Below are 9,803 nucleotides of genomic sequence, written 5' to 3' on the forward strand. Positions count from 1 at the left end.
TAATTTCTTTATAAATCATACTGACCTCAATTATTGAATAATAATGTAAATGTGTAAGCTGTTTTAAAACGGTTTAACTTTTACACCATTAAGCTATTACTTCCAGCAAGTACCAGTGTAACAGTGTAACGCTACATCACTTTTTCATTTTGCATAGCCTTATAGACAAATAAATGGGTGCAATAATCTAAACAAGATTTCCTCATTCTTTTAAATAGCTTTAGGAAGTCAAACCAGCTGCATGGTTTGTTTTAGCACCACACTTCACTCAAAACAGCTCATTTCAATAGTTCAGCATCATTACTTTAAGTCCCTGCACATAGTGAACTTAATACTAACTAAAATAAACAACGTTTTTAGTTTTAGTAGAAGAATATTAATGTTTATGTTCAATGCTGTTGGCTTAAATCATAAACTCTTGTTGTTTTTGTACCCAAAAATGCTCTTCTATTTTTTTTAAATTGACATAATCGTTAACATTTTATACAAAATGTTTCAAAATATATTCGTGTAAATATAAAGACATTTTCTGTAGCCTATATTTTTGAAAGTATATTATAAAATATAAACAAGATAAAAATATAAATATAATTTTTAAATTCAATTTTATATTTTTAAAAGTGTTTTTTTTTTTTACATTTTTTAATCCAAGAAAATACATCACAAATGTCACATTTGTCTTTCAATAATTCAAGCACTTTTTAAGTACCTCTTTAGGAATATTGCTATTTTCAAGGGTTTTCCAGGCCTTAAATTTTTAAAGTCAAATTCAAGTACTTGTCTCCTATCTATGGAAGCCTGTTTCCGCCACTGAATAAAAAATATACCAGGTAATTGCGACTTTTCCTCTCACAATTTAGATTTTTTTTATTTGTGATATAAAGTCGCAATTCTGAAAAATAAAATCAGAATTGTAAGACAAAAAAGTCTGAATTGCAAGATTTAACTTGCAACTCTGAGGAAAAAGGTCATAACTGTACTATAAAAAGTCGCAATTACCTTATTTTTTTACCCTGTGGCTTCCATATCTGTCAGTTTCAATGTAGTTAGCAACTAATTTCTCAATAGTCGAACCACAGCAAGCATACGAAATCTTCCTCAGCACAGCTGTAGAACACGTTTAAATCTCATCTCATGCCATTTAACTACATGACATGAATTATAGAAGAGCGTGCGGGGGTCTGGCAGTATGTAAATGTGCCATTCAATAATAAGGCTCAGCTGCATTATGCGAGTGTACAAATGTTGAACACGAGCAGACTGAATCAGAAAAGCCCTCAGCGAATGACTCAGCACATTAGCAACACTTCTCAAACCGTTTGTGTTGATGAAGATACGAGCGCTTTTCAAAATCCTGTGGAAGACACTAATGAAGGTGCGAAGAGGAGGTAAATGACAGTCTCGGGTTCCTTCCCCATCTGGAGGAGTTCGTAATAGAGGAACAAACACCATAAGCTACCTCTCCACATCAGTCTCCTGCTCTCGAATGGTTAATGACACCGCCGCTGACGTGTTTCTTCCCTCGCAGGTAAACTCCCAGCGAGAGACGGAGACACGTGCGAGCGCGACGAGGGCTGAAGCTCCCGTAGATCTTTAAACAGATGGAGAAACATCAGGAGTTCAGGCGTGGCTCCCTGTAGACGGCCATATTTATGCTGAAGAACATGAAACGGGGAGTTTGTGAGACATTCATCAGATCTCATGCATTATAGAAAGAGCAGAAAAGGAGATAGATAAGAGACGGCACAGAAAATTAAAACGCTTTAACAGACCACATGTGCACTCTGTTGAAATATACATGTATATGTTGTGGATGTAAATGAAAGGAGGACATCTAAGGACAACTGTGTTCACCACACAGGCCATCCAAGATGTAGATGAGTTTGCTTCTTCATCAGATTTGGAGAAATGTAGCATTACATCACTTGCTCACCAATGGATCCTGTGCAGTGAATGGGTGCCGTCAGAATAAGATTCCAAACAGCTAATAATGACATCACAGAATTAGACCAATAAACAAAACATGTAGCATTGCATTACTTGCTCACCAATGGATCCTCTGGAGTGAATGGGTGCCGTCAGAATAAGATTCCAAACAGCTGATAAAAACATCAAAATAATCCACACCACTCCCGTCCATCAGTAATGCCTAATCAAGCCAAAAGCTGCGTGTTTATAAGAAACAAATCCACCATTAAGACAGTTTTAACCTCAAATGAGTCAGGCTGTTACAGCGTCTTTAGTAACTGGTAGTGAGCTGTTATTCCAGGATATATACAGGAATCATGGAGTTAAATTTAATACCTTTTAAAGACTCTCTCCATACATTTTAAGACATCATCACCACTTATTATATTATATACACAGGCAATAATTTAACTTACATTTACTATATATTGATTGTAGGAAAGCACAACTAAACAGTCTTATCAATGCAACATAATTCTGAAGGGTGGGAACAAAGCACAAGAGAATTAATTGAGTGACTAACCCAATGTAAGGTTTATTAGAAAAAGAAACCAGAAACAAGAACTAGACCAATAAAAAAAAACATGTAGCATTGCATCACTTGCTCACCAATGGGTGCCGTCAGAATGAGATTCCAAACAGCTGATGAAAACATCACAGTAATCCACACCAATCCAGTCCATCAGTTAATACCCAATCAAGCCAAAAACTGTGTGTTTACAAGAAACAAATCCACCATTAAGACAGTTTTAACCTCAAATGAGTTCATAATCCATAATATTGCTTCCCCCAGTGAAAACGTCAAGCCCCGTTTACAAGCCAAAACAGTTCTGAACAAATATGTTGGAGGATTTTAATGTGAGAGAACACTGTAGAAAGTGGTCTTATGATTTATGTCAGGTTTCGGCAAGCAAGTTTGGCATCGGGCCACTAGATGGTAGGCCAGAACATAGTGAAAGGATAATTTAAGAAATTAATTGATGAATAATGCAAGCAGAATTGCCTGTGACAGACTGTTACAGTGTCTTTTGTAACTGGTTGTAAGCTGTTACTTCAGGGCATATGCAGGAATCATAGAGTTAAATTTAATACCTTTTTAAAGGGGTGCTTTTATGCTTTTTCACTTGTTGAATTTTAGCCAGTGTGTGGTGTGTATGTTTGGGCATAAAAAACATCTACAAAGTTACAAATCTCAGTTTTTAAAAAATCCCTTTTCAAGAACTACAACGAATGGCTCCTTTGGACTACAGCGTTTGTTTTCCAGATGCTATTATGTCACAACGTAAATCCCACCTATGGAAAGTCGAATCGTGGATGAGGTGGGGGATTCGCCTAACTTTAGCGATGTAGCATGGACAGTCGTTTCTGGGATGCTTCAGGGACCTGCAGGGTGGCTCGTATGAATGCGAGCATTGACTAAAGTGTCCATGAACTGCTCCGTTAGCCGCGCAGTTGACGTGTGCGGTATAGAGGGTCGAAACACATGCGGAGCCGCGGCTGATGTAAACACAAGCATTGACTAGAGTGACGATCATCGGTGGCCGCGTCGGAGCCACGCGGTAGACGTGTACAGTGTGTGGTAAGAGATTTATTCATCATACAGTGTAGACCGCTTCACTATCCTTACGCTGGGGCTGGTTTCAGGCATGTAAATAATTAAATAAATCAGCACAATAATGATAATATCATGCATCAGCGATTTCGCAGGCTGACGATAGGACCAACACTACTGTAGCATATTATTTACTTATCCTCCATGCATCCTAGATGTATATGACTTCCTTCTTTCAGACGAATACAATTGTAGTTATAATAAAAATAATCCTGGCACTCCCAATCTTAAGAACAGCATAGACAAGTGTTTCTCTCTATCAGTTCAAAACAAGTCGATCCATAATAAAAAGCCTCCTTTAGCGATCTAATGTATTTTTGTAAGAAAAATATTCATATTTAAAATGTTAGAATCACTGCCTGCGCAGTTGTACACGGAACTTGCTGCTTTGGGAAGGGGTGTGGCAGGACTGAAACGCCGTCTAAGCTGTTCGCCAATTGCAACGCAGTGGGACTGCTAACCAATCACAACACATTTCGTTTTTCAGAAGTCGGGCCTTCATCAAACCCGGAACTAATCAAGCCATTTGTGCCAGGCTGGGGAGAAAGCTATTGTAATAGTGTAAATTATGTGCCACCAAGCATGAGACCATGTTCTAGTGCACTCCTAAAACAAAATAAAGACTTTGTAAAAGAGCATATTAGAACCCCTATAATGATGGATTTGTTTCTGCCAAATGTGCAGTTTTTACTTCACAAGACATTAATTGATGGACTGGAGTGGTGTGGATTACTAGTTGATTATTGTGATGTTTTTATCAGCTGTTTGGACTCTCATTATGATGGCACCCATTCACTGCAGATTATCAATTGGTGAGCAAGTCATGTAATGCATAATTTCTCCAAATGTGGCCATCAACTACAGTCATAAAGGTCATGAAATTGAGATTTATACATCAATAAATAAGCTTTCCATTGATGTATGGTTTGTTAGGATAGGACAATATTTGGTCGAGATTCAACCATTTAAATATCTGGAATCTAGGTGCAAAAAAAATCTAAATATTGAGAAAATTGCCTTTAAAGTTGTCCAAATGAAGTGATATACTTATGGTAGGAAATTTACAAAATATCTTAATGGAACATGATCTTTACTTAATATACTAATGATTTTTGGCATAAAAGAAAAATCGATAATCTTAACCCATCTAATGTATTTTTGGCTATTGCTACAAATATACCAGTGCTACTCATGACTGGTTTTGTGGTCTAGGGTGACATATCTGTTATGATGAAGAAACAAAATCTTCTCCATCTTAGATGGCCTGAGGATATGTGTATTTTCAACTTCTTTTTGGACTATTAGTGAACAAATCCTTGGTAAACACTTCAGGTAACTTAACTGAACTAAACATTAACTATGATTAATAACTGCTGCACAAGTAGTGCTCATGTTAGTTGATGTGAACTACCAGTTACACAGAGTAAAGCATATTCTGTGAAGCTTTGAAAAAAATTGTACAAAAAACTGTCTCAGTAACAGATTAAGTCATTTTAAGTTCATTTATTTTTGTACTGTCAATTACAGACTCTCAGACTTCCGTCTGCAGTGTTGAATTAAACCTGAGAAACTTCTGACCCAAACCCAGAGTGTTTGATGACACTGAACTTACATAATGAACGATCGCCCGAGGTCTGCTCCACGCCAACACCAATCACAGAAGAAACCACAGTCGGGAAATTTGATTAACTCCCATTATGCCCGGCAAAAGACCATCTCATAACTCACAACTTCTTTATTACACTGCAGATTTGGCATGCAGCAATTTTTGAAGATTCTGAGTGCAGGAGAAGCCAATTTGACACCCGTAATTCATCCGCTTATAGTTCATTTAAATGCGTTTCATATTCCGAATACATTTGCAAAACACACTTTTTTTTAAATTGAGTTGCTTATATTTTAACAAACAGCACTCACCCTCATCATGTTCCTCAGTGAAATACTCTTTTTCAACCATGTTCTTGCTGCTCTTTGCACTACAAAGACAAGACAGAAGCATTGTTAAAGGTAGCTCATACAACTTTTTGCAGATTGAAACTGAAGACGTTATTCACTACAAATATTGTCTTCTATTGTAGCTCAACGTTCAAACTTTCTGCATTACATACTATAGTATTACAAGACAAGCAAGAACTGAGTTTGTTTTCACTGACATGAATCTTGTATGTCTTAAAAAATAAAATAAATATACTAAAATGTATTTAAAATACATCTATTTCATGCTAAGTATACTACAAATACATTTACATATTATGTACTTAATAAAAACACCCTGCAATTGTACTTTTAGTATACTAAACTGGTATATTTAAAGTCTGCTAAAACTGGAACAACTAATTTAGTACTTAATGCACTTTAATTGTGCAGAAGTAGTGCTGAAGTCCAACTAAAGATATAATGAAGTATATTTAATTGTGCTAAAGTGGAACTAATGTAAGTGTACTTTAGGCACACTTTAATTATTTTGCATTTAAAGACTGATATTATTTAAAGATCATACAGTCCTCATCAATAGTGATATTAAAACAAATTTTCTAAATGAAGTTTAATTAAAACATTTTTTAGTAGTAAGTCTTGAGCGATATATCAGTAATTTTGTTAGACTTCAATTATACTTAGTATAAAATAAATGCATTTTAAATCTATTACTTTCTTACTAGGGTTGATCAGGGTTATTCTAGTTAACTAAAACTACATTATACAATAACATTTTGTTACTAAAACTAAATTACTAAAAGTTTTATTCTTTGAAAAACCTTAAACTTATTTATTTTCAGCTAGTTGCCTAATGCAACATTTTGCATTTTCATTTAGTTTAATTTGATGTACTAAAATAACAAACTAAACCTGAAAAAAAAAATAACAATATTAAAAATAACAAAAACACAAACTACAAAATATTTCAAAATGTTAATTTAAATAAACAATTTTAATAAAAACTGTAACAATATCTCACTGATACTAAAATAAAATTGATGTGCTTGATGTGCAATAATTTACAGCAGAAAAGTTCAGGCTATTCACCACACGAAGATATTGTATGACTTTAGATTTGGAATAAAGTGCATGTGATATTTTTTTTAAATTCATCTGTGAATTTAAAACATTAAACTTGCACAGATACACTGATCTGAAAAAGTATTTACACACTAAAGCCATAATTTTAAAGAAAACAATGCATACTTTTGCAGTGTATACTATATTGGATCAAAACAAGTGGCAAGAAGGAAATATAGCACAAGTTCACAATGAAGCAATAGATATATTGTTTAAAATGAAGACTCAAAAGCTTTGGACACTTTGAGGTTGTCAAACGTAATGAAACACAGCTATGAAAAAAAGACCTTGAGAACAATTGGTTAACAATAATAATAATGAAAAAAGAAGTTAGTTGTGAGAGAAGCTCTGTCATCTTCTGTTTGCAGATGTCATATTGCAGATTATATATTTGTATCTAATTCAAAGAAATTCAGACATTTTAAACTGTGTCTAAAAGGAATAGTTCACATAATAATTTAAATTGGCTGAAGGTTTTTTTTTTTTTTTTACAAAAACACAGCTTTTCACTTCACAAGACATTAATTGATGGACTGGAGCGGTGTGGATTACTTGTGGATTATTGTGATGTTTTTATCAGCTGTTTGGACTCTCATTCTGACGGCACCCATTCACGGCCAAATCTGTTCCCATGAAGAAACAAACTACATTTTGGCATGAGGGGAAGCAAATGTTAATTGTTCTGAAGACTAACATGGAAGAGAAGAAAATGTTTAATAAAGTTGTTATTGATGTTTTCTTTGCACACAAAAAGTATTCTTTATAACATTATGGTTGAACCACTGATGTCACATGGATTTTAACAATGTTGCATTGCTTTCTATGCAGGGTCAGAAAGCTCTCGGATTTCATAAAAATATCTTAATTTGTGTTCTGAAGAAGGTCTTACAGGTTTGGAACGACATGAGAGTGAGTAATTAATGACAGAATTTTCATTTTTGGGTAACCTATCCCTTTAATTTTCTTCTTTTATTTCAATTATTGAATAAACTTCACACCAAGAACGTCACCGAGAAGTCTGCACGCAGCTAGATATTGGCTGATGCTTTTGACAAATGTGGATGTGAAATGTCATTACAGTTCACAAACACACCCACACACACATTGGCTTTGACATGAGTGTGTCCCGCGTCAGTCCTCGGGGTTTTGTGCGTCTGATCGCCGTGTGTTGATCCCAGAGACGTTTTCCTTTTTGCTCTGAAGGTGTGAACACAATCACTGTGATGAGCATTATCACCCTCAGCCAGCCACGGCACTGGATGGATGTGATAGCAAACATAGTAAGAATTAATCAATCCGCCAGACTGCTTTTTAATTTACTACATCAGTGTTTTAATGATATTTACTCAAGCTCAAGTTGTTCCAAGACCTGTATGAGTTTTTTTTCTGCTGTTGAACACAAAAGAAGATATTTTGAAGAAAGTGAGTAACCAACAGTTACTGGTAGCCATTGATCTCCATAGTAATTTTTTTTTTTCCATAGTACGGAAGTCAATGGTTATCCACTTTTGGTTTGGTTATCAGCATTCTTCAAAACATCTTTTTAGTTCAATAGAAGAAAGAAACTCATACAGATTTGGAACATACAGTTAAGGTCAAACGTTTACATCACCCTTTCAGAATCCGCAAAATGTTATTTTATTTTTATTTTTTTTTTGGTTTTTGAGTCCCTTGTTTGTCCTGAATAGTTAAGCTCCCTGCTGTTCTTCAGAAAAATCCTTCAGGTCCCACATATTATTTGGTTTTCCAGCATTTTTGTGTATTTGAACCCTTTCCAACAATGACTGTATGATTTTGAGATCTCTCTTTTTACACTGAGGACAACTGAAGGACTCATACGCAACTATTACAGAAGGTTCAAACACTCACTGATGCTTCAGAAGGAAAAAAATATGCATTAAGAGCTGGGGTGAAAACTTTTGAACAGAATGGAGATGTGTAAATTTATCTTATTTTGCCTAAATATTTTTTTTCCATTTAGTACTGTCCTTCAGATGCTACAGAAGATACTAACATGCTTCCCAGAAGACAAAATAAGTTCAATTTACCCTGATCTTCAAATTAAAAAGGTTTCAAGCTTAATGCATCGTTTTTCCTTCCGGTGCATCAGTGAGTTTTTGAACCTTCTGGAATAGTTGCATATGAGTCCCTCAGTTGTTTTCAGTGTGTAAAGATGGATATCAAAATCATAAAAAATAAAAAAAGCTGAAAAATCAAAGAATTTGTGGGATCTGAAATGTTTCTTTATAAAGCACAGCAGGCAGTTTAACTGTTCAGGACAAGCAAGGGACTCATGAACAACTATCACTAAACAAAAAACACAGCTGTGGATCATTCAAGTAACAACACAATATTAAGAATCAAGGGGATGTAAACTTTTGAACGCAGTCATATTTATAAATTCAACTGTTGTTTTCTCTTGTGGACTATATGTAAATGTCTTTTATGTGAAATATCTTATTCAGGTCAGTACTAAATAAAAAAAACATGCATTTTGTATGATCAACTGTGTAACATACTTCTTTATTAGAGAGTGTAATGTGAAATAATGCAACACAATTTTATTTAGTGTCATTTAATTGACATTTTTGACATGGACGCACTGGTTAAAAATGACATCTTTGGCATAATTTACTCACCCTCATGTCGTTACAATCCTTTATGAGTTTCTTTCTTTCTTTGAAACACAAAGCAAAAGTTGAGCATAATGTCCTTGGGGATCTTTTCAGTACAATGAAAGTGAATAGACACTGTCAAGCTCAAGAAAGAACACTGTTCACTGAAGACTAACATTCATATGACGAAATACATTCAAGGTCTTCTGAAGAAATATGTTATAGCTTTGTGTGGGAAACACAGAAATGTTGCTGCTTGCTGAAAATCTCAGCTACAGCTTACTTTCACATTTGGTATGTGAAGACACTCATAACATGTTTGACGTTAATGACACCAAAGAAAGAAAACAGACATTTATATTTCAACCTGGTCCTACTGTATGATTCCAGAAACATGTCCACAAAACCAGTCATAAGAGTAAGAATAAACAAGCTTTCCATTGATGTATGGTTTGTTAGGACAATATTTGGCCAAGATACAACTATTTGAAAATCTGGAATCTGAGGGTGAAAAAAAATTGAAATATTGAGAAAAAAAAACATACATACAT

The sequence above is a fragment of the Garra rufa genome, chromosome 5, assembly GCF_049309525.1.
Source record: "Garra rufa chromosome 5, GarRuf1.0, whole genome shotgun sequence".
NCBI lineage: Eukaryota > Metazoa > Chordata > Actinopteri > Cypriniformes > Cyprinidae > Garra > Garra rufa.